This window comes from Poromitra crassiceps, assembly GCF_964638095.1.
Source record: "Poromitra crassiceps genome assembly, chromosome: 29".
Lineage (NCBI taxonomy): Eukaryota > Metazoa > Chordata > Actinopteri > Beryciformes > Melamphaidae > Poromitra > Poromitra crassiceps.
Window position 1 is genome coordinate 6230611 of NC_139641.1, and position 26254 is coordinate 6256864.

The 26254-nt window shown below is 45.9% G+C and overlaps 1 protein-coding gene and 1 pseudogene across 2 annotated transcripts in view; one reads left to right on the top strand and one right to left on the bottom strand.

Annotated features, from left to right (window-relative positions):
* Positions 1–24293, bottom strand: part of LOC310800229 (phosphoinositide 3-kinase regulatory subunit 4-like) — a 28714-nt pseudogene extending 4421 nt beyond the window's left edge. Inside the window, exons 1-10 of the transcript in view lie at positions 24186–24293; positions 20555–20688; positions 19400–19695; positions 18054–18357; positions 13129–13262; positions 12684–12894; positions 8510–8748; positions 6645–6786; positions 4701–4835; positions 247–468 (exon numbers count right to left, since the gene is read on the bottom strand). The product of the transcript in view is annotated as a phosphoinositide 3-kinase regulatory subunit 4-like (transcript). The remainder of the gene's footprint in view (positions 1–246; positions 469–4700; positions 4836–6644; positions 6787–8509; positions 8749–12683; positions 12895–13128; positions 13263–18053; positions 18358–19399; positions 19696–20554; positions 20689–24185) is intronic.
* Positions 1–26254, top strand: part of LOC310799937 (uncharacterized protein) — a 407560-nt gene that overhangs the window by 312919 nt on the left and 68387 nt on the right. The window lies entirely within an intron of this gene.

A 26254-nucleotide genomic window follows, 5' to 3' on the forward strand; every position in this document is an offset into this window, starting at 1 on the left:
TGGCCTGCTGTTCAGTGAGTGGCCTGACTGCAAGCATCCATTTTTTTTTTTTTTTTTTTTGCGATTATCGATTCTGGAATAAAAGATCGATTCAAAAAATCGTGACATTAAAAATCGCGATACTTAGGTGAATCGATTTTTTCCCCCCACCCCTAGTTAAAATCAAGATTGAAAATCAAAAATCATTCCGGAACTGACACCCGGTGCTGGTAAAGGCGTTAAAAGACTTGTGGAGAGCGTCCTTACCCACGATGCTGTCGAAGAAGGCCCCCCGGAGGTGCCAGTCGTTCTTGTCGTTCAGGAAGGTGATCATGTGAGACAGCAGCACGTCGTTGGCTTTTTGCCGGCCGAAGAAGACGCAGAGCCGCGTGATGCCGTTCTCCATCAGAGACTGCTTCACGATGTTCTCCGAGTCACTCAGGAGAGTGACCACCTTCTGCTGCACCATCTCATGCAGCGCCTGCAGCTCTGAGGAGGAGACACCACGCGCAAAACACACAGACAGCTCGTCACCAGAGCTCTCTCTGAGGAGGAGACACCACACAGCAGAACACACAGACAGCTCGTCACCAGAGCTCTCTCTGAGGAGGACACCACACAGCAGAACACACAGACAGCTCGTCACCAGAGCTCTCTCTGAGGAGGAGACACCACACGCAGAACACACAGACAGCTCGTCACCAGAGCTCTCTCTGAGGAGGACACCACACAGCAGAACACACAGACAGCTCGTCACCAGAGCTCTCTCTGAGGAGGAGACACCACACAGCAGAACACACAGACAGCTCGTCACCAGAGCTCTCTCTGAGGAGGAGGCACCACACGCAGAACACACAGACAGCTCGTCACCAGAGCTCTCTCTGAGGAGGACACCACACGCAAAACACACAGACAGCTCGTCACCAGAGCTCTCTCTGAGGAGGAGACACCACACGCAGAACACACAGACAGCTCGTCACCAGAGCTCTCTCTGAGGAGGAGACACCACACGCAGAACACACAGACAGCTCGTCACCAGAGCTCTCTCTGAGGAGGAGACACCACACAGCAGAACACACAGACAGCTCGTCACCAGAGCTCTCTCTGAGGAGGACACCACACAGCAGAACACACAGACAGCTCGTCACCAGAGCTCTCTCTGAGGAGGAGAAACCACACGCAGAACACACAGACAGCTCGTCACCAGAGCTCTCTCTGAGGAGGACACCACACAGCAGAACACACAGACAGCTCGTCACCAGAGCTCTCTCTGAGGAGGAGACACCACACAGCAGAACACACAGACAGCTCGTCACCAGAGCTCTCTCTGAGGAGGAGACACCACACGCAGAACACACAGACAGCTCGTCACCAGAGCTCTCTCTGAGGAGGACACCACACGCAAAACACACAGACAGCTCGTCACCAGAGCTCTCTCTGAGGAGGAGACACCACACGCAGAACACACAGACAGCTCGTCACCAGAGCTCTCTCTGAGGAGGACACCACACGCAAAACACACAGACAGCTCGTCACCAGAGCTCTCTCTGAGGAGACACCACACGCAAAACACACAGACAGCTCGTCACCAGAGCTCTCTCTGAGGAGGAGACACCACACAGCAGAACACACAGACAGCTCGTCACCAGAGCTCTCTCTGAGGAGGAGACACCACACGCAGAACACACAGACAGCTCGTCACCAGAGCTCTCTCTGAGGAGGAGACACCACACGCAAAACACACAGACAGCTCATCACCAGAGCTCTCTCTGAGGAGGAGAACACCACACGCAAAACACACAGACAGCTCGTCACCAGAGCTCTCTCTGAGGAGGAGACACCACACGCAAAACACACAGACAGCTCGTCACCAGAGCTCTCTCTGAGGAGGAGACACCACACGCAAAACACACAGACAGCTCGTCACCAGAGCTCTCTCTGAGGAGGACACACCACACGCAGAACACACAGACAGCTCGTCACCAGAGCTCTCTCTGAGGAGGACACCACACGCAAAACACACAGACAGCTCGTCACCAGAGCTCTCTCTGAGGAGGAGACACCACACGCAGAACATACAGACAGCTCGTCACCAGAGCTCTCTCTGAGGAGGAGACACCACACGCAGAACACACAGACAGCTCGTCACCAGAGCTCTCTCTGAGGAGGAGACACCACACGCAAAACACACAGACAGCTCGTCACCAGAGCTCTCTCTGAGGAGGAGACACCACACGCAGAACATACAGACAGCTCGTCACCAGAGCTCTCTCTGAGGAGGAGACACCACACGCAGAACACACAGACAGCTCGTCACCAGAGCTCTCTCTGAGGAGGAGACACCACACGCAAAACACACAGACAGCTCGTCACCAGAGCTCTCTCTGAGGAGGAGACACCACACAGCAGGACACACAGACAGCTCGTCACCAGAGCTCTCTCTGAGGAGGACACCACACGCAAAACACACAGACAGCTCATCACCAGAGCTCTCTCTGAGGACACCACACGCAAAACACACAGACAGCTCGTCACCAGAGCTCTCTCTGAGGAGACACCACACGCAAAACACACAGACAGCTCGTCACCAGAGCTCTCTCTGAGGAGGACACCACACGCAAAACACACAGACAGCTCATCACTAGAGCTCTCTCTGAGGAGGACACCACACGCAAAACACACAGACAGCTCGTCACCAGAGCTCTCGGACTCGGACTCTTTTTTTAATGATTTATTTATGATATTTTTCAAGTTTACACAAACAAAACACGTACATCACAACACGACACAACACACATAACTTCACAGTTACAGCAAAACAACATATCCACGGGGGGGGGGGGGGGGTACCATACAGAGAAAAAGTAAATAAATAATATTAAATAAGATAAACAACAAGGAGGGGGGGGGGGGGGGGCTAGACAGAATTAAGGATAAAAAGAGGTCAGTAGAAGTAGCTTATACAGAGGTCAGATACTGTAGGTCGGGGTCAAGACTAGATCAAGAGGGACCAAAGGTTCTTCAGTCTGGAGCTGGCGGGATAATTTGGATGCCATTTATATATTGTGAAAAAGGCTGGCAGATTTGATAGTACTTGTGCAGGGAGCCTCGTAGGGTGTGCTTGATTTTCTCCAGCTGCATAAAATGCAGCACGTCCCCCACCCACCGAGACTGAGTGGGAGCATAGGGACCCTTCCAATTCATTAGAATTGATCACCTCGCTAGAAGAGTTAGAAAAGCCACAAAATCTAAGAAGTATTTGGGCAGAGGAGTCCCAGCTGGCAGGACTCCAAACAGTGCAGCAATTGGAGATGGCTCAATGGGCACCGAAGTGACCTTAGATAAAGTATCAAAAACGCACTACCAGTAGGAAGAGAGAGAGGGACACAGCCAAAACATATGACAAAGATCTGCAGGAGCTTGCCGACATTTATCACAAGTGGGATCAATTTCAGGAGAAATCCTCGCCAGCTTACTGAAGTTGGAGACTTCTTTGGTGACTCCGACTAGGACTCGGGGACTCGGGGAGTCGAGTTGAGACTCGACTTCGAGATGTAGTGACTTGATGACAACGCTGTCAACAATACTATACTGTGCATAGAGACACGGCGGAGCGCGTCGTCATTCAGAAACCACGCCCAAAACGGGGGGGAAACACAAACTCCCGTCCAATCCTGGCGTTCTCCTATGTCGTGTGCATGGTCGGGTGTTGCACAAAAAGATCGTATATACGGAAGATGAACACTCCAACTCACTTCATTGACAGCAACATCCACATTTTTCTTCTTGCCAATTCTCAATGGCTTCCTTGTTTTCCTCGGGAGTACAACAAAACTTTAATTGGCGATTTTTTACATTTGTTGTCTGCGCAGCCCCACCACACAACAGCTTTTAGCTATGTTTAATTCAAGGAAAATGACGCTGGTGTGTGGAAATGAACGGAGCTTTTCCCCCGTGATGGGCATGGCCTATTTCATGCAGTGTCTCTATAGAGAGCCACAGGGATGACGTATTTTTGTAGTCAGAACGCGGAAGTCCCAGACTTCCTGGTTCTTCACTGTTTCTGTCTATGCCATTTTTGAATGGGTTTTTGCCGCGATGCTTCAAATACGGTCTCTGGGCAACGCAAGATTAATCAAAAGCGAACCAGAGTTCAGTCGGATAATCTTCACACATGAGGACCACTTTCATGAGTTTTGTAGCGTAAATGCGAGCCCTAGAAGTAAAAAGCTCGAGCTAAGCTAATCCAGAACTACACACTGTCGCATAGGCTTCCACGTCACATCAGCACTCAATCTGAACTGTTGTTGATGTGTGCACTGATTACCCCGGGCTGAACGGGGCTGAACCAGGTGAGGGAAAGAGAATTTCCGTGTTCGTCCTTTGAAGTGATGACATTATTGACGTATAATATCCCCGTCGACTCAACAGTGTAGTCTCATTTAGCCGTTTGCTAGCTAGCCGCCCTTTTAACGGCACGTAAAAGCTTCAAAACTCATAAAAGTGGTCCTCATGTGTGAAGATGATATTACTAAACACTGGTTCGTGTTTGATTAAGCCAGCGTTGCCCAGAGAGATTATTAGAAGCATCGCGCCAAAAACCCATTCAAAAATCCCATAGGCGAAAACAGGGAAGAACCAGGAGTGTTAGCATCGATGATTTCCGGACTCGTTCCTGCGGCTCTCTATAGGGCAGCATGCTTATGTAGTGTATGTGGTACCTGAGTCGTAGTTGTCGTTGGGGTGCAGCGTTTCCTCCACGTCCTCTCCGCTCCCGTCCTGCTCTGTGTTCACGTTGTTCTCCTGGACCAGCTCCAGGAAGCGCAGGGCGGTCTCTGCCAGGTGGGCGATGTTCTCTACACATCCACACACACCACACACACATCCACACACACCACACACACATCCACACACACCACACACACATCCACACACACATCCACAGAGGAACACACACACCACACACACATCCACAGAGGAGCACACACACCACACACACATCCACAGAGGAACACACACAATCAGACTGGACCTGTACAGTAGAGAGTGCTAAAGTCACGCACTCTTCCGGGTTTGGCTTCCGCACCAAGGGATTTCATCCAGCATTTATTTTTCCACAGACATTTCTTTATGAAAATAGTTGTACTTGGTCAAACCAAGCGGATATATTTAGAATTAGGAAAGACCACATAACGTTTTGTTTGGACCAACAGCAAAAGATCCTTCACAGTACATTTACACAAAGTAAATTTGAGTGAGTCACAGTTTGCACAGACAGGAGCGTGACCCCATTGAACTTGTATTGGTTTGAGACTATCTGAAACTAGTATGAGGAACAGCATAGATTCTAACAATCAACATCATCATAGAGACAGTCTGCATGTGTGGGAACGCCCACAAAATGTTAAACGGCTGGCGCGGGAGTGGGGTAAAACCACCCATATATCTCATGGGCTGACTCACCAAAAGACGATGCTGCGGCTCTAAACTACAGGTTTGGGGGTTCTAGAGCAGAACACAAGACGTCTGCTCAGATGTGTGTTTACTGCGGTGGTTAAATCCCCGATCGTGTCTGCCTGGGCTGGGCTATCAGCTAAATTCTAACTTTGCTGAATGGATAGAACGGGGTTTTTTTTTTTTTTACCCCACCCTGACCCCGCCCCCAGCCAGGCTGAGCCAGCTAACCCAGCGTCTATGACGAGACGTGGCCTCAACCTATTGGTAAGTAGCAAATAGGGCTAGGGTTAGGGCTGGGTTCAAAAAATCGATTCTCCGATTTTTAATCGATTTTTATTTTAATCCTCGATTATCGATTTTATATGTCCAGAGATCAATTTTTTTTAATTATTATTATTTTATTTTTTTTAATAAACAGGCTAAAATATTATGCTGTGTGTGGTAGTTGAAACATAGTTTCAAGTTGACGTTTATTTATGTTTGTAGTTGAAACAAAAACATAAATACTGTAGGCTACATGAATGGAAATGTTTGATCATTAATATCTACTTTTAGAAATTATATAGGCTGAAATCAAATCACTGTGCATATGTGAAAGTGTCTTTATTGACAGATGAAAAGGCTGTTATTTACCCTTTGTCACCACCTGGTGAGTAAATATATGTGTAACTAAAACCATTAAAATTGACAACAGGTCTGCAACTTTTTTCCCCATGTATCTACTTGGCTGGTTGGGAACAGTCATGTAATTCAGGGTACAGCTCAAAAAACACGTTTTGGTATCACCAACCAAATCAATATTGAAATTGATCGAATCGGAATCGAATCGAAAATTAATCGATTCGCAACCTTGTGAATCGGAATCGAATCGATTCTTGAAATTTGAACCAATACCCATCTCTAGCTAGGGTATCCCTTTTAAAGGCCATGGCACACCAATCTAACATTCTACAACAAACACAGACAAACCCAGATGTTTGTGTGGTGTGCCATGGCTGCCTGTCCTTGTTTGGAGATGTTTGGTCAGATTCAACATGTTCAAACCTTCTTTGTCTGTGTTTAGCCCATGGCACACCGATCAAACATTATCCAACAACTGCCAACAGCAGTTGTTGGATAATGATTGATGGGTGTGTGCCATGTGCTTAAAAATGACGAGATATGATTTTTCGTCCGTATCGCTCCCATATGGCCCTCCTCCCACTGACCTGCGTAGGCCAGCCTGACGATAGTGGCGTCGTCCTGGGCGAGGTGAGCGATCCCAGGCAGGATGTACTCTGGGTAGATGTTGACATTGTTCCTCGGCACCTCCTTCACCAGCGCCAGCAGCTTGGCCAGCGTGCGCACAGCCTGAGCGTAGAGATGTGCCATATCGTATCATTATCCATATATCATTATCACAGCCTGAGTGTAGAGATGTACCATATCATATCGTTATCCATGTTAGGGATGGGCATTTCTAGCAAAAACACTATTCGAAATTCGCTGGCCAAAGTCGACTTTTAATCGAAATTCGAAAATAAAAATTGAATGTAAAAAAAAATTAAAAATGTAATTTTTTTTTTTTTTGTTTGTTTTGTTTTGTTTTGTTAGTGAAATGTTGCATTGTCTCCCCTGATTCTAAGTATAGTCGAATCGCTTGGTTTGAGCAAGTAAAACTATTTTTATAAGCATTTTAAGCAAGGTTTATGGAAAAATGAATGGCGGATGAAATCCCATGAAGAGGGAGAGGTTGCTTATAAAAATTGTTTTACTTGCTCAAACCAAGCGATTCAACTATACTTAGAATCAGGGGAGACAATGCAACATTTCACTCACAAAAAAAAAAAATATATCGTATCGTTATCCATATATAATTATCACAGCCTGAGCGTAGAGATGTACCATATCGTATCATTATCCATATATCATTATCACAGCCTGAGTGTAGAGATGTACCATATCGTATCATTATCCATACATCATTATCACAGCCTGAGTGTAGAGATGTACCATATCGTATCATTATCCATATATCATTATCACAGCCTGAGTGTAGAGATGTACCATATCGTATCGTTATCCATATATCATTATCACAGCCTGAGTGTAGAGATGTACCATATCGTATCATTATCCATATATCATTATCACAGCCTGAGTGTAGAGATGTACCATATCGTATCATTATCCATATATCATTATCACAGCCTGAGTGTAGAGATGTGCCATATCGTATCATTATCCATATATCATTATCACAGCCTGAGTGTAGAGATGTACCATATCGTATCATTATCCATATATCATTATCACAGCCTGAGCGTAGAGATGTACCATATCGTATCATTATCCATATATCATTATCACAGCCTGAGTGTAGAGATGTACCATATCGTATCGTTATCCATATATCATTATCACAGCCTGAGTGTAGAGATGTACCATATCGTATCGTTATCCATATATCATTACAATCAGGGTATTCAGGGGAGATGGACTGCCGTGAAGCTAGCTGCTGCTATGATCGGCCAGAGAGAGAGGTGACGTAGAACCGTTGCTATATATATGAGAATATCTGACGTCATTGCAGATGTCATACTTTGACTTTGACTGACCACGTCATACTAGAACTTGACTGACGTCACGGGGTGATCAGGTTATGCATGTGTGGCCTTCTGCTTGACATTTGGTCTGGAGACCTCACATGAAACAGCAAAGTTTGTGTTCAGCAAGATCATTTCGAGGAAGACTTTTATCACTTTTGAAGCATAAGTGCAATTTTAACGCAATTTTCAGAAAACGCTTCAAAAGTCATAAAAGTGAAGTGAAGTGATTGGTGAAAATTATATTGTTGAACACAAAGTTAGCTGTTTTCATCAACTTTTGTTAACCACAGATCTTATTTCAGGCATTTAACCAAAATCCTCATAGGTTTTTGGAGGGAGGGGGGGGGGGGGAAATCCCATTGCCTTTTACACCTAGGAACCAGGAAGTGCTAGCGTCCAGGTCTTCCGGACTCCTCCCTGCAGTACTCTTATCAGCCACCCCTACCTGGACTCCTCCCTGCAGTACTCTTATCAGCCACCCCTACCTGGGCTCGAACCCGCGGCGCGGGGTCGGTGCAGAAGTGCAGCAGATAGGGCGTGATGCGGTCCAGCAGGATGGCGGGGGCCAGCCGGGGGGCCAGGTGCAGCAGCAGCTCCAGAGACGCCAGCTTGGAGTCACAGGAGCGCAGAGTCTGCAGGCAGGACGTGATGACGGACACTAGGACCATGAGGCCCTGCTCCTCCCTCCGCTCCACCCTCTCCGCCTCCGCAGGGGAGGAGGAGCCTGCAGGGAGAGAGACACACCCACACTTTAATACAACAAGTACAATACAAGTTGCAAGTCAAGTTTTAAGTTTTATTTATATATAGCTCAGTATCACATTACATTACATCAGAGATGTGAAAAATAGACATATTCTTTACTTAACACGTTGAGTGCCATAGCCGAGATATCTCGTCTTACATAATCCAACGCTTGAGTGCCAGAGCCGAGATATCTCGTCTTACATAAACATTTTTTTTTTTTGACGGTGGGACATCAATCAACAACTTTTACGTCTTCTATATCACTATTGGAGCAAGAGAATGTGTATAATCTATTTTACCGACCACTAAGTGGCGACAGTTCTCTCCAGACAGAGACAGAGACAAAGCCACAGCCACGGGACCCGTGGACCAAAAGCAGCCGCCTCCCGCGGAAATGGCTTGGCGATTTTACAGTCAGAAACGAACGAGCCTCATTCTCATACTGTAGGCGGGGACGCTTTGCGCTGCTGCGGTGGGGGGTTCCAGAAATGGACTGGGTGAGCAGCATAAAGCCTAGAGTCGCACGGGGGTTCATCGGGGCTCTCAAACCCAAGAGACAGTGAGACCTATCCACACTCGCTGCCAGGGAGAGTCGCTGCTCAAACTCCCAGCAGCAGAGCACTGCGCAGCACAGACGTAGGGAGGAGTTTGGAGACACAGAGAGAGAGAGAGAGAGAGAGAGAGAGAGGAGAGAGAGAGAGAGAGAGGAGAGGAGAGAGAGAGAGAGAGAGAGAGAGAGAGCGCACACAGAGTGGGAGACAAGGGCACCCATAATCACAGGCACGTGAGGTGGTTCTAAAAATCCATTTATCTCCAAACTCTCTGAAAATCTCTGAAACCATGCTGTACTCAACGGCTAATATCTACATAACTACTAACTCTGCAAACTAACTCTTTTAGACAGAGAAAGCACACATTCTATTAGTTATTTTTAGATGATTGGTGTTCACGAATTCTTAACAGAAAATAATCCTCGGCTCTTGTAAAATGAGCCAGAATCCTCAAAAAAAAACCTGGCACAACTTACCTACAGGATTGAAAAAATGGCTGGCACTCAATGTGTTAAGTAGAAGTACAGTTACTAAAGTATAAAAAAGTATTTTGCCTGGCTGTTTCTGTTCAAAGCTAACTGAAACGGACGCCATATTAAAGGTATACTATGCAACTATTTAAAGGGGGACTAACCCCCCCAGATTTCCTGCGAAACGGCTCTCCACTCGATCTGAAAACCCCGCAGGCAATATGGCCGCCCACACTCCTCTCCTTACCTGGCAGAATTTCTCCCCCATAAAGTAACATATCTTGGCCAATAAGTATGTAACGTACAAAATAAAACAACCCGTAATATCTTAATTTTATGTAGAATGCAGAGGACATGTAACTGTTTAGTTAAACTTGCATTCCAGGAATATTGTGCTCTAAAGATGACAATAGTGGCTCGAGACTGTTTCGTCCTGAAACCCACACGCTTTGCGGTGGTGGTTTTAGCGTAACCTATGTGCGATTCGAGGCGTAACCTATGTGCGTTTTAGCGTAACCTATCTGGGATTCTAGGCGTAACCTATGTGGGATTCGAAATAACGCATCCGAGATATAAAACGTTATGAATATAGCCACGTTATAAACAAAAAAGTAACGCTGGTGATCCGTATGGAAACAGTGTTACTCGAAATGGTTAAAAGTTCTATCAATTTGGTCATTTAGTGGCATTTTTACTGCCATGTAACATAACTAACTAGCGGCTAACATTAATAGCCATAATAGGCATTACCCATGGATGCATTGCTCTTAAAGGGCTCGCGCCGCGTGAACTACAGTAATAATCAATGAAGGGGGGGGGGGGGGGGATTCACATGAGTGGGGCGCGTGCTAACCCCACCGTGACGTCACGATGTACCAAATATCCCATTCATTTGAGGGCACAAAAAAAAGCAGTGTTCAACCCATAGAGGGAACTTATGCTGCTGAAAATGATACAAATGGTACAATGGTAACAGTTTGGTCTCAAATGTGGAAATTTTGACCAGAATTCTTCACACACCACCCCCAAAGTCATTGGTTAAAAGCTGAAAAAAAAGTGTTTTGGGGGTTAGTTACACTTTAATTAAAAATATTATATACACTCATACAAAAGTTTTCCGTATAAAATCATCACCCATCTTCACACGCATTACAATTGTGTGGTAGTGTGTTTATGTGCAGAGACGCTGCCCCCTGTCTGTCGTGGTTGGGTATTGTTTTGCTGTGTTCTGTGTTTATGTGGTCGAGCGAGCCTGACAGTAAATAGGGGAGAGCGAGCGCCAGAGAACCGTGGAAACACAGGGATCAAAAGTTTGTTTCTGATAGTTTCACAGCAGTTATGTTATCAAAGCACAAATAAACACACATCCAGGGTTTCTGTTGTCCCGTAATTGCAGGACATTGGCCTTTAAAATTCATCAAAAACCTGTCAATTAAAATCTGCAGGACACCCTGTCCTGTAAATTATCTCCCGAGTCCCGACGCAATTAATTGTAACCCCGGGTTAAATCGTCTGAGTCAAGAATATTGACCTGTCACTTTATAGTTTGGTAACACCGTCAAACAGCTCCACACGAGGTGTGACAAACTAAGCTGCTAGTACTGCTCGTCTTTAGCTGCTTCTGATTGGTCAGTTTAGAGAGGTACATCACGTTTCTCTAAAATGCTATTGGCTAATGGGGCGGCTGGGCGGGACTGTTGGGATTTTGACAGTGCGGTGAGGTTTGTGTGTCAGTGTGTGCGCTGCTGTGCACTGATATAGCGCGTGTGTTTTCCTCTCAACGTAGTGGGTAGCTACCCAAAGCAAGCCAAGTCTACTATTTTCTAGTACTCTTATTAGATTGACATTACATTACATTACGTCATTTGGCAGACGCTTTTATCCAAAGCGACTTACAATAACACATTTTTGTCAGCAATAGAGCAATCAACTATGTAACACAGTCTATGACAACTACAACTTCTGAAGGAACAGTGGTACAAGTTTAGTTCAGGTAATTTTTATTATAATTTTTTTAAGAGAGAAAGAAGTTAGTTCAAGAAGGGCCCAGATGGCGAGATGACGAGAAGAGTCGCTAACGGGATGAGCGACTTTGAGCCCCCGTAGTAAAGGAGGGGCGAGGCGACCTGCACTGGTGGAGGAGCGGTGAGAGATTTGGAGCCTGACCATAGATTGTAAGTACAGGGGGCATTGACTCATTTGTAATAAGTGTGTTTGTACGGCTAAAGTTTTGCATGCTATCCTATCGTCTGAGAACTGTAGCCTGATGCTAGTGTTTTCCACCTACTTGTTAACGTAGCTAGATGCTAGTCTTTGCTGCCTGCTTGCTAACGTGAACACTACATGGATCTATTATTATCGGGATGCTAGTGTTTTCCGCCTGGACGGGGACGACCAGCTGGGCCATCGCCACACCAGATAACGCACCGTGTGACTGGAAAAGTCACACGGTTGCACCTCTGGAAATTATAGGTTAATTCTTATTGGCTGTTTATACTTTCAAATAGTACGATTACAGAAGCGATGGTTGTGAGGGAAAACGTTTGTATAAGTCTATATAATGTTTTTTAATGAAATAGTTGCATAGTATACCTTTAATATCATTTGAAGACTGCATTTTACATTATTATTTCATAACGTGGTGAATGCACGAGTCACAACATGTACATAGGAGCATTTTGGAGCTGTTGGAATGTGTATTTGGTGACTTAATTAGTAGGCTAGCCAGGACCATAGACTACCATTCATTGTGCTAAGCTAACTAGCGGGAGGGGCGGGTCGCTACTTTTCTCCAACACGCACAATATTGATTCAGTCAGTTTCTTGTTTTCTAAAGTGTTTTTTATTTTTATTGTTATTTATTATTTCAGTGACCCCCCCCCACACCTCACCTCCTCTGAGGTTGAGCAGGATGTTGTCCAGGTCTTTGCGGATCACCAGCACGCGCTCGTCAGCAGACTGGAAGGTCTCCTTGGCGAACTGGGCCATGTAGGGCTGCAGGAAGGTATAGAAGATGTCCGGGAAGGCTTTCCCCCGCTCCTGCTTCAGGTACTCCTCTGCTGTCAGGCGCTTCTCCGGCTCCCGCTGCACCATCTGAGCCACCTGATCACAAGAACACCACCACAGATCACAATCAAACATCACACACACACTCAGACACTACGACCCCGGGCGTCCGGGTAGTACAGTGGTAAAAACCTCCAGTCACACAAGTGTGAAAACCACAACTTCAAGACTCCTGACTATGAGACAGCATGTTGTGTGGTGTGAAGAGAACAGTGATGTGACGTGAGGACTTTGTGTGTGTGGAGGAACGTGAAGCTATCACCACCTCACCAGCTCTCTGATGTGCTGGTCCTCGATCTTCAGCAGGACCTGCTCCGTCTGGAACTGGCCTTTGCGGTACAGCAGCAGCTGGGACAGGTCGAACAGAGGGACACCCTCTGTGAACAACTCTGCTATTACACAGCCTGCAGGAGAGGGGAGGGGAGGAGAGGAGAGGAGAAGAGAGGAGGAGAGGAGAGGAGAGGGGAGGAGAGGAGAGGGGAGGAGAGGAGAGGAGAGGAGAGGGGAGAGGAGAAGAGAAGAGAGGAGAGGGGAGGGGAGGGGAGGGGAGGGGAGGGGAGAAGAGAAGAGAAGAGAGGAGAGGAGAAGAGAGGAGAGGAGAGGAGAGGAGAGGAGAGGAGAGGAGAGGAGAGGAGAGGAGAGGAGAGGAGAGGAGAGGAGAGGAGAGGAGACACACAGAGCAGTGGCATCATCTCTACCTGCTGTCACTTAAGGTCCACGTCTGATCAATCCAACATGTCCCAGGACCACCTTCCCAAATCATTTAGGAGAAAAGAAAAGACAAACAACAACAACAAACATGACAAAAAGGGGGGGGGGACTGGGCTGTAAGTGTGTTATGTCACTGTCAGGTGTGTGGTGATATTCAAAAATAACTGCTCATTGAAATTATGCATTTAATTTGACTTTTTTATGTTTAGATTAGGACTGGGGCGATATGACGATATATATAATTTTCACGATAGAAAAGGTCTATCGTTTCATATGATGCTCTATCATTTATATCGTGTTGCAAATCACACTCTTTACGGCAATATTGTCCGTCATTTGTGCTGTGCTTTCGTCATTCTGTTTTTTTTTTTTTACTCACGTCCACACGCAACTGTAAAACTAAGACACTTGCGGTTCTAATGAGCCCAATTTCCTTCAGATATCTTTATGTCAGAGGTCAAGGGACAACTTCGCCGACTTTGGCGCTATTTTACCCCCGTGCTAGCAAGCTAGCATAAGATCGTTGGTGCCTACAGATCCGGCTGGATGTCTAGTTTCCGCCAATACCAGAAGCTCCACTCCAGCTCAAAAACACAGACTCACGGCCCACTCATTTTCTGAGCTTCAACTTGAAAATATTTTGCCCACTAGAGGGCACTCACAGCCCATGACCCGGTGGTTGAGTGAGTTTTGGACACTGACTGGCTCACCTGCTAAGGACTGATAAACTAACTAACTAAAAAGCCTGCCAAGACAAATCTTTTGTGTCGGGAAGTGTAGCAGTAGATTCCCTGCCTACCCACACGAGAGACGCAGGTTCGCAACCTCGTGTTAGCTCCGGCTTGGTCGGGCGTCCATGCAGGCACGATTGGCTAGTGTCTGCGGGTGGGAAGCCGGATTGAGGGTATTTGTCCTGGTCGCTGCACTAGCACCTCCTCTGGTGAGTCGGGGTGCCTGTTCGCGAGGAACGGAACTGGTGGGAATAGCGTGATCCTCCCACGTGCTACGTCCTGCCGGTGAAGCTCCCCCGCTGTCAGGTTAAAAGAAGCGGCTGAGTCAGGGAGGTACGGTGGTGCAGTGGTAAGCACTATCGCCTCACAGCTCGAAGGTCGTGGGTTCGATTCCCACCTGGGGACGAGCTGAACGCTGAAGGAATGCGTGCCCGTCCGCATGTCCTCGAGTGCCCACCGCCCAGGTGGGGTCGGCAAAAGGGCCTTTTTGTGTGGAGTTTGCATGTTCTCCCCGTGCCTCCCGGGGGGTTTCCTTCATATAGGAACCCCCTTCACAAAAACATGCAATATCCTGGTTGCTAGTGTGTCCTCTGGTCGTTAAGGGCGCCTGTTCAGAGGGAGGGGAACTGGTTGGAATAGTGTGAACCTCCCCCGTGCTATGTCCTACCGGTGAAGCTTCCTCTGTCTGGTGAAAAGAAGCGGCTGGCTGACTGCCCATGTCTCGGAGGAAGCATGGAACCAGTCTCGGCTCTCCCCAGATCGGCAGAGGGTGGAGCAGCAACCAGGATTGAGAAATCAAATGAGCACTAATGGGGGATAAAATGGGATAAAAAAAATCGGGGGGGGAAATTATAAAAAAAAAAAAAAAAAAAAAAAGAAGCGGCTGGCAAGTGCACATGTGTCGGAGTAAGCATGGTGCTAGTCTACGGCTCTCCCCAGATCGGCAGAGGGTGGAGCAATGACCGGGGCAGCAGAGGGAAATGGGGGGGGGGAATTCAGAAAAAAAAAGAATAATAATAATAGTCAAAATAATTAATTATGCTAATAATAAATGACAATAACATTATGCTGCATGAGCTGTCTGGAGTAAAGTAGTTTTGTCTGTTTGTTTTGTCTGTTTTGTTTTGTTTTGTGTGTGTGTGTGTGTGTGTGTGTGTGTGTGTGTGTGTGTGTGTGTGTGTGTGTGTGTGTGTGTGTGTGTGTGTGTGTGTGTCAAGTCAAGTCAAGTTTATTTATATAGCCCTAATTCACAAGCATGTCTCAGAGGGCTTCACAGAAAGTATGTCTAGCTGATTCTAGCTAACACACAATAACAAGAATATACAGAATAAAGATAACATTTGAACATTTGAAGAAAACAGGAGAGTGGAGGAGGGAGGGAGAGGGAGGAGGGAGGAGAGGGGGGAGGTGGGGAGAAAATAGGAAATGTGGGGAGGTGGGAGGGCGCAGGGGAAGGAGAGCAGTGGGAATGTGAGAGAGGGGAGAGGACAGAGAGGAGGAGAGAACAGAGAAGGAGAGGTGGAAGGGTACAGGGGAGGTAGAGTAGAGGTAGGGTCTAGGGTGGAGGGAGGGAGGGAGGAGAGGGGGGAGGTGGGGAGAAAATAGGAAATGTGGAGGAGGAGAGAACAGGGGAGGAGAGATGAGGGTGCAGGGGAGGGAGAACCAGGGTAGGGATAGGGTCTAGGGTTGAGGGAGGGGAGGGAGTAGGATACGGGCCCGGATTAGGGCGAGGGTGGGGAGAAATGGGAAATGTGGAGGAGGAGAGAACAGAGAAGGAGAGGGTGCAGGGGAGGGAGAGCAGGGGGAATGTGAGAGGGAGGAGAGGGCAGAGAGGAGGAGAGAACAGAGAAGGAGAGGTGGGGGGGCGCAGGGGAAGGAGAGCAGTGGGAATGTGAGGGTACAGGGGAGGTAGAGTAGAGGTAGGGTCTAGGGTGGAGGGAGGGAGTAGGATACGGGCCCGGATTAGGGCGAGGGTGGGGAGAAAAAGGGAAATGTGGAGGAGGAAAGAACAGAGAAGGAGAGGTGGGAGGGTGCAGGGGAAGGAGAGCAGGGGGAATGTGAGAGAGGGGGGAGGACAGAGAGTAGAGGTGCAGGGGAAGGAGAGCAGGGGAAGAAGAGCAGGGGGAATGTGAGAGAGGGGGGAGGACAGAGAGTAGAGGTAGGGTCTAGGGTGGAGGGAGGGAGTAGGATACGGGCCCGGATTAGGGCGAGGGTGGGGGGAAAATGGGAAATGTGGAGGAGGAGAGGACAGAGAAGGAGAGGTGGGAGGGTGCAGGGGGAGGAGAGCAGGGGGAATGTGAGAGAGGGGGGAGGACAGAGAGGCAGAGAAGGAGGGGTGGGAGGGTGCAGGGGAAGGAGAGCAGGGGGAATGTGAGAGAAGGGAGAGCAGGAAGTGGCAGGGATTCAGGAAAATAGGGGAGAAGAGGAGGAAGAGGAAGGAGCAGAGGGGGGGAGAATGAGGAGAGAGCAGGAGAAGGGAGGGGGGGGCGGTGGGATGTGGGGGAGGAAAGAGCATGGAAAGAGAGGAGAACAAGAAGGGGGAAGAAGGGAAGAAGCGGGGAAAGGGGGAAAGAGAGGGGGGGGGGAGAAGATCAGACAACTGACTACTCTAAGCATTAACCAGAGCTAACTGGGACATAGTATCTAGCTAATCTACAGCCTAATCTGGCCTATCCTACCCTGCTCTAGTCTGATTTTAGCCTGAACACTAACAGGTCAGCCTTAGGCTGTAGCTAATCTGTCGCCTACCTAAGCTGTTCTAAACCAACCGGCAGCCCTCGACCAGTGATGAAGAGCACCGATGCCCCCCGACCCGGCCCCCGCCCACATATGGCGTGGGAGGGAAGGCCAGGCCGGGACACAGCGGCACCCCCTCACCCCCAGTGAACGCAAGAAAACCTTTCCACCATATGGATCGCCGCATGGATTGCCCCAGTGACTTGGCTGAGGAGGAACCTTGTGAGGTCGTTGTGTTAGGGGCCAATTGCTGCGGCCCAGGCGGACCCAGCCCCCACGCGACCCGCCCCCCCAGCCCCCAGCCACCAGCATAGTGACTGAGAGCGTGAGAGCAGGCCACGCGGGGGACGGGCCCACCCACCAGGCCACAGCAGCGGACCCCCGTCTGGGGACTCCCCTCCGAGACAGGCCGAGAGATGCCGGGCTAAACCATGCACAGAGTTTCCGATAATGAAACTCTGTGAATGGTTTAATATGGAAATAAAATGTACAAGAGAACAGAAAATTGAAAATGTAAAAAGAGTCCAACAGAAGGGATATAAAAATGTAATTTTTAAATTATCCTAAGATCAGGGAAGGGAGTTGAAAATCTAAAAAGTAGAGTCCAAAAGAAATAGAAAATGCAGTCTTTAAGTGTTCGTAGGTTTAGAGAATACTAGTTAATTAACTAGGTGACAAGGGTAACAAGATTGGGAGTTCCATGAGGATGATCTGAGGAATCCATGAGTCCGCGTTGGTGACATGGATTAAGAGGAGGGGAGGGGAGGATAGGTGTGTGTGTGCGTGCGTGCGTGCGTGCGCGCGCGTGCGTGTGTGTGCGTGCGTGCGTGTGTTTTCAAGGACTTTTCATGCCAGATTCCCTCAAATTCAAAGTCCCAACACGACATAGTTTGAGATTCATTGCTGAGGATGTTTCTAATGAGAACCAGCGGGCTTTACAGAAGCTCACAGACAACGAAGAAGAAAGCGAGGCTTGAAAAGTCCAACACAACCTAGTGAGAGGTGGTGCTGCTGTACCTGCGGAGAAGATGTCCATGGCCTGCTTCAGCTCCCCGCGGCTCCTCTGGTTGTTGCTGGTCAGGTCCACCAGGGGGGTGTTGTGGTCGCTCTCTGTGGTGGCGAACAGGCTGCCGTCCACGAAGCGCTCGGGGGCGATGTAGCAGGTGCGGCGCCGCGACGTGTCGAAGAAGTAGTTGAAGTCGGCCGGGTTGTCCTCCGGCAGGTAGGTGGGCTTGAAGCTGGCGAAGTCTGTGAGGAGCACCCAGTTCCAACTGGTCACCATCACGTTCTCTGTCTTGATGTCACCGTGACGCACGCCCGCCTGGGTTCAACAGCATGGTGCAGGTTGAGACCACATTACATTCATATGTGGGAGGGGTATATAGCAATGGGATTTAAATATAATAATTATAATTATAATGATGATAATGATAATGATAATGATAATGATAATAATCATAATCATAATAATGATGATAATATAATAATAATAATAATAATAATAATAATAATAATAATAATAATAATAATAATGATAATAATTATTATTATTATTATTATTATTATTATTATTATGATAATAATCATAATAATAATAACAATAACAATAATAATAATAATGATAATGATAATAATAATAAAACCATAACCCCTAAATTACAATTAAAATGGACTGAATCTGAATGGGGGTGATTTCATAGGACCCTATAAATCCTCCACACCAGGCTCTACAATTCAAAACAAACAACCATACAAAAAAAAAATCCCAATAATTTTACAAATACAAATAATCACAACTCAGCTTTATAATAATGCAAAGGATCCTTTGTTGAGCAGAATGTATGTAATGTATTATGAAAAAGAGTTGAGTGAAGGAGGTGGAAGTTAACTCCATGCTCCTACAACACAAAGTGTGAAGACGCTTTCTCTCTTTTCAGACAAACACTTCAGTGGGAATAGTTTGAAGGAGTTCCCTCTTAACTCAGACCATCATGTTGTCACTGTCAGGAGGATTGCTGACAGATTCATGTTTAAACTAGAGTCATATGCAGTGAAGATAATCACTGGCAAATGCATGTTTTTTCCACGTTTTTTACATTAAGTGCATGGATGCAAAGTTCATTGGTAGTGAAAAAGGTGACAGATACAAGGGCAGACATAAAACCACTCAGAAATCCTCCTATTTTAGGATGAAAAAGGGTGACTGTTACCTAAAGGTGACTAGTTTACATATTGTGACTATCGTTATATTATCGAACACGTTCCACATGTTGATAATCCTAATTGATAATCCAAATTCGCACTTGTTTCTATTTGATTTACTTCATAAGGAAATTGCAAATTGAAGATGAGCTCTCTCTCACCCTGTGCGCCTGGTCCACGGCCATGAGGATCTGGAAGGCCAGCCAGCGCTTCTCCACGCCGTTCAGGAAGGGCCGCGTGCTGATGCGGTCGTACAGGTTGTCGCGCACGTACTGCCGGAACAAGATGGCCGCCTTCTCCGTCAGCGAGGTCTTCTGGAAGGGCAGTTCTGGCAGGAGTGCAGTCTGATCTTCAGCTCCTCCAGCTCCTGCTTGTAGCTGCTGAGCGGCAACGACGGGTCGTGGATGGCGAAGACTTTGACCACCACCAGCCCCTCGCGGTGCTTGGCACGGGCCACCTTGAAGCAGGGGTGTAAATCACAAGTTTCATCACGATACGATATTATATCGCTTCTCTGGACAACGATACGATATTTTGCTGATATCAAAGTCTGCCATGATACGATCAATTCAGGGGTCTTTGACCGATATGAGAGATATGATATGCTCATTAAACATAATCAGTTACATTTATATCAACTCACAAGATGCAATTAAAATATGATTTGACAATTTTATTTCTGAGCTCTTCCAGACGTTTAAATGAAAAACAATCTATTCTTTTTAATAAAAAAATTAATTCCTGTTGTTCACTATAAAGTGACCATTTCTCATGTTTAAGTGCAAAAAAAATCAACTTAAAGAGCCCTTGATGGCCTTTAATTATGAATATAAGCCATGCACATCTATGCGTCTTCACCCTGGATTTACAAGCTGTATCTTAGATATATCAATGTTGTCCCTTTGGATTATGGGTGTCAAAAATAATCGATTATAAGATGCATCGCGATGCGGACGTGCACGATTCTGCATCGATTCACAAATGTCAAAAATCGATTATAAAAAAAAAAAATAATAATAATAATCAAATAAAATATAATGGAAGTACATGCAGTTGTTTATTTTAATTATGGATCATAATACAATGCAATTCCAAATGCACTTTTATTGTAAAAGTAGCCACACAGTGAGAAAAAATAAAGTGAGAAAAAATAAATCATGTATTGGGGAAAAAAAGTGATGCATCGATTTAAGATGCATCGAGATGCATCGATAATCGTATCGAATCGTGAGGCCAGTGAAGATTCACAGCCCTACTTTGGATGATATTGGATGGTCGATGGTTGAAGCGAGACATGGACGAGACATCATCCCTACCTTGAAGAAGCGTGTGCTGCCGAGGCTCTTGTCGTACTCGTGGTCGTGGATGTCAGAGAAGTAGCTGTCCACAGAGAGGATCTGAGAGAGGGCGATGCCTGCCAGCTGGTTACCCATGATGCTTCAGCACACGTCTGAGAATAGAGACTACATTACCCATGATGCTTCAGCACACGTCTGAGAATAGAGACTACATTACCCATGATGCTTCAGCACACGTCTGAGAATAGAGACTACATTACCCATGATGCTTCAGCACACGTCTGAGAATAGACTATATTACCCATGATGCTTCGGCACACGTCTGAGAATAGAGACTATATTACCCATGATGCTTCAGCACACGTCTGAGAATAGAGACTACATTACCCATGATGCTTCAGCACACGTCTGAGAATAGAGACTACATTACCCATGATGCTTCAGCACACGTCTGAGAATAGAGACTACATTACCCATGATGCTTCAGCACACGTCTGAGAATAGAGACTACATTACCCATGATGCTTCAGCACACGTCTGAGAATAGAGACTACATTACCCATGATGCTTCAGCACACGTCTGAGAATAGAGACTACATTACCCATGATGCTTCAGCACACGTCTGAGAATAGAGACTACATTACCCATGATGCTTCAGCACACGTCTGAGAATAGAGACTACATTACCCATGATGCTTCAGCACACGTCTGAGAATAGAGACTACATTACCCATGATGCTTCAGCACACGTCTGAGAATAGAGACTACATTACCCATGATGCTTCAGCACACGTCTGAGAATAGAGACTACATTACCCATGATGCTTCAGCACACGTCTGAGAATAGAGACTACATTACCCATGATGCTTCAGCACACGTCTGAGAATAGAGACTACATTACCCATGATGCTTCAGCACACGTCTGAGAATAGAGACTACATTACCCATGATGCTTCAGCACACGTCTGAGAATAGAGACTACATTACCCATGATGCTTCAGCACACGTCTGAGAATAGAGACTACATTACCCATGATGCTTCAGCACACGTCTGAGAATAGAGACTACATTACCCATGATGCTTCAGCACACGTCTGAGAATAGAGACTACATTACCCATGATGCTTCAGCACACGTCTGAGAATAGAGACTACATTACCCATGATGCTTCAGCACACGTCTGAGAATAGAGACTACATTACCCATGATGCTTCAGCACACGTCTGAGAATAGAGACTATATTACCCATGATGCTTCAGCACACGTCTGAGAATAGAGACTCTTTAGGTTTAGGCAGATCATTTAACTTCTGCTGACTGTGACTGACTGTCTACTTGACTTCAGGGATTCATTATCAGGACCTAACCTGGAAGGGTCTTGGGCATTTCCAGACCCTTTATCACAACATTGCCAGTTAGGAGATGGGCATCACTTTTGACATCAACTAAACAACATCTTTAGCTAAATAAGTTCATATTTAGTTACAGTTAATCAAACAACAATAGATATATATATTCCTTCACTCTCCTTGCCCTGCACATCAGAGGGGATTTAGAAGTGGATACTCGATGCCGAAATCTATGCCAGTGAAATGAATCTTGCTGCAACTCGAGTAATAACCTGTAAAGTGATACGATTTGACCTAATATGTGTTTAACAGACTCAGGATCAGCATGTGATACGATTTGACCTAATATGTGTTGAACAGACTCAGGATCAGCATGTAAAGTGATACGATTTGACCTAATATGTGTTTAACAGACTCAGGATCAGCATGTAAAGTGATACGATTTGACCTAATATGTGTTGAACAGACTCAGGATCAGCATGCAGTGGATACGATTTGACCTAATATGTGTTGAACAGACTCAGGATCAGCATGCAGTGGATACGATTTGACCTAATATGTGTTGAACAGACTCAGGATCAGCATGCAGTGGATACGATTTGACCTAATATGTGTTGAACAGACTCAGGATCAGCTGCAGTGGAGGGAAAAGCCCTATTATCAAAACAAGTGTGATCAAAATAAAAGGGTTTCCTTCTCTGTTTTACAGCTGCACAATATATCAACATGTACATGAAAAAATATCTAAAATATATAGTTCATATAAATAAAAATGGTGCAGGTTTTCCTCTCCTATTAAACAAAAGACACAGCTGTGCAAATAATAAAAATGTAAATGGAACAAAAAATGACAAAATAACAACTGACCAAATACCTTGATAATGATTTTGAGACAACTAGCTTGATTCCTAAGGTGGAGACTCTGGAGAAACTACCTTTTCCCCTTAACTCACCCTTGTCCTCCTACTTATGCTCCCACCACTGTATATAGCCTCATCCCGATGACATCACAATTGCTCGAGTGACATCACTAATGACATCACAATTGCTCGAGTGACATCAGTGATGACATCACTGTTGACATCACAATTGCTCAAGTGACATCACTTCCGTCACAAATCGTAACTGACACCGACCACCACCACCACAGACACCAGTTAGCCAATTTTAAATTATAAGTTAAGTTATCCTTTATTTATCCCCGTGGGGAAACTAAGATATTGTAGCGCTATTGGTGCTTTCACAAAATATTGATACAAGATTGTTGATCAATAATCATCAGTAATGTGGATATAATGACTAAATGGGAAAAGGCCAGTAGAAAAGCTAGAACAGTCTGGTAAGTTCAGATCACTTCCCTGTAATGCAGCCTGTTAAACCTAATCTGATCTCATATGACGATATTGATATAATATTGATATATATTGCTCAACCCTATGGACAAAGTGAAACAATGCAGGTTGCCGATACAAGCTGAGATAGACGGACAGGCTGCCCACTGATGCTCCGCTTTGGTTGAAGTGATGAAAATAATGATTTTCTATGCTCATTTTTTGTGTGTTAATGTTCCATCTGCAAATACTACTGGTCCTTTTTGGGTGATCTGTGCAAAAGTACAGTCTTAACACTGTTTACTGTTTAAAAAAGATGGAGGCATACATTAAGAGTATAACTTCTCCAGGCACCACTACACCATTGTTCATCCAAAATAAAGGACAGGTGTCATGCCGAGTTTTGCACCCCCGCCGAGAATTGCACCCCCACCATATGTTGGGGCTGTTTTAACTTAAAAACAGGGATGCAAATGTCGGCATGTAAAAATCGCCGAGATTTGCACCCCTCTCCATAAAGCCAGGAGAGATCCCCGGGTCTCGAGGTCATCTGTACCCGGATTTTAAGCACCAAAGTCGGCTTCCATGAGCCAGAAGAGAGCCCCAAGCCTGGAAGTCACCTCCACGCGGATCTAATGCATCAAAGTCGGTCTGCATGAGCCAGGACAGACCCCCTGGCTTGGAGATCACGTCTACCCAGACACTTATATCATGTTTAAACAGTTAAGTTTCCGTATGAATCATTACAATATGCTCCCGGAAGGTGGGGATGCAAAACTCGGCATGACACCGGGCTCAAACTTGATCGCAATGAGTGGTGACGTCACTGCCTGACTGGAGCTGAGTCACATGACTTGCTGCACTACAACAGCTCTGTGACAGCGCTACTTTAGCATGTAGCTAACTGTTCGCTCCGATGTTATAACGTTAGCAAACCATTAATGAGTAAGTTTAGATGTGATGTTTACCAGTCAGGTGACGCTGTGGTGACCGGGACTCCTGCGCCTGCGCTGTGGGGTTTATGTTGCTGTTAGCTTTAGCTGCCCAGCGGCTCTCTCTGTCTCCAGGCGGTCTGTGTTCAGGCTGAGCTCGCCTGTCTGTCCGCTAGCTTCATGTCTTCTTCTCTCTGGGTGAAGAAGCTACACAGCCGCCATTCTGTCCACAGCTGTTCACTCGCATCGAGTTATGCTGTGGTAGAAAAGCCACAGTGTGACTGGTAAAGCAAAGTAACGTTAGCGGTCTCTACGCTGTCTCTGCTTTGCTGCTGTTGGTTGGTTTCCAGCTGTTGTTGTTATTCCGAGTCAGGGGTCAGAGAGAGTACAGATAGCGCCCCTACTGGGCAACGGGAGTTAAAACAAAGCTGTGTATTTTTCTTCTTCTTCTTTTGAGGTTAATGGCGGTTGGCAAACAGCTTTTTGTGCATTACCACCACCTACTGGAGGTTGATGTCTTCTTCATAGTGGAATCTTACAGTGATTGATTGATTGATTGATTGAAAAGTTTATATCTATACATAAACATAGAGCATTTACATTGTTATATATCCTGACATTTATAGCCTAAGCTAGTTTGCAATGTTTGTCCCTAGATGTTATAAGGCAAATGTAAAAACAGGGTACAGAATACAGCTGTTAGGTTACACAAAATATAAAACAAAACAAATATAGGCCTACATCTGTTATGTACAGTATACAAGATATGTAGTAAAAATACATTAGTGTGTTAATGTAATACATTAATACTGAGCCCCTAAGGTGACATGAAAAGAAAAAAAAAAAAATAAAAAAAAAAAAAATTTTTTTTTTTTTTTTTTTGCTATCTCGGGCGCACGCGAAACTAACGCGTGCGCACGCGAAACTATCTCGTGCGCACGCGAAACTAACGCGTGCGCACGCGAAACTATCGCGTGCGCACCAGATAGTTTCGCGTGCTCACGAGATAGCAAAAAAAAAAAAAAAAAAAAAATTGTAATTTTTTTTTTTTTTTTTTTTTTTTTTTTTGCTTTCTCGTGAGCACGCGATAGTTTCGCGTGCGCACGCGAAACGAGCTGGTGCATACTGTAGTCTGGAGAGGAGAGAGAGCATATAGGAGAGCTGGTGCATACTGTAGTCTGGAGAGGAGAGAGAGCATATAGGAGACCTAGTAAAAGTTAGAAATGACAGTACAGGAGTTAGTTGAGCTATATTTTAACCTTGGACTTCATTATAAGGACATTACTGCTTTGCTTGCAAGTCGTCACCGTTATATTGTCTCCCAACGACATTTAAAACGAATTTTGAAGTCATGTGGTCTGTTTCGGCGCAAGGGATATGCCAGCTATGATCAGGTAATTTCTTTCATTTATGAACAATTACAAGCATCTGGCCAACTACATGGATATCGGTGGATGTACACGAAATGCATGGAGAATGGATTACATGTCAGAAAAGAAGACGTCCGTTTAATTCTTCAAGAACTTTACCCAAGGGGTGTTCAACTCAGAGCAACCAGACGCCTACATCGCCGGAACTATTTTGCAAAAGGGCCCAATTATATCTGGCACTTGGACTCCTATGACAAACTGAAGCCATTTGGTATCTGTATCAACGGCTGCATTGACGGGTTTTCACGGAAAATCCTCTGGGTGAATGCATTTACTACAAGCAGTGACCCCAAAATCATTGGAGGCTACTACATGGAGGCAGTCGAGAAATTAGGTGGCTGTCCAAGGATCGTCAGAGCCGACCGGGGCACAGAGAATGTCAAAGTCCGAGACTTGCAGCGTTTTCTCTGTCGCAATATAAACGACGGCTCTGCTATTGGCAGCTACATTGAAGGGGCAAGCACGGCAAATCAGAGGATAGAAAGTTGGTGGGGCTTCCTGAGAAAGGAGTCAATGGAATTCTACATCGCTCTGTTTGTGGATCTGAAGGACCGTGGTTTGTTCGACGGTGCATATCTGGACAAAAGTCTAATCCAGTTCTGCTTCATGGCTATCATCCAGGTAAGATTAGCCTACTATTGCTTTTAATTTGGCAGAAGTTGATATTGCTTAAAT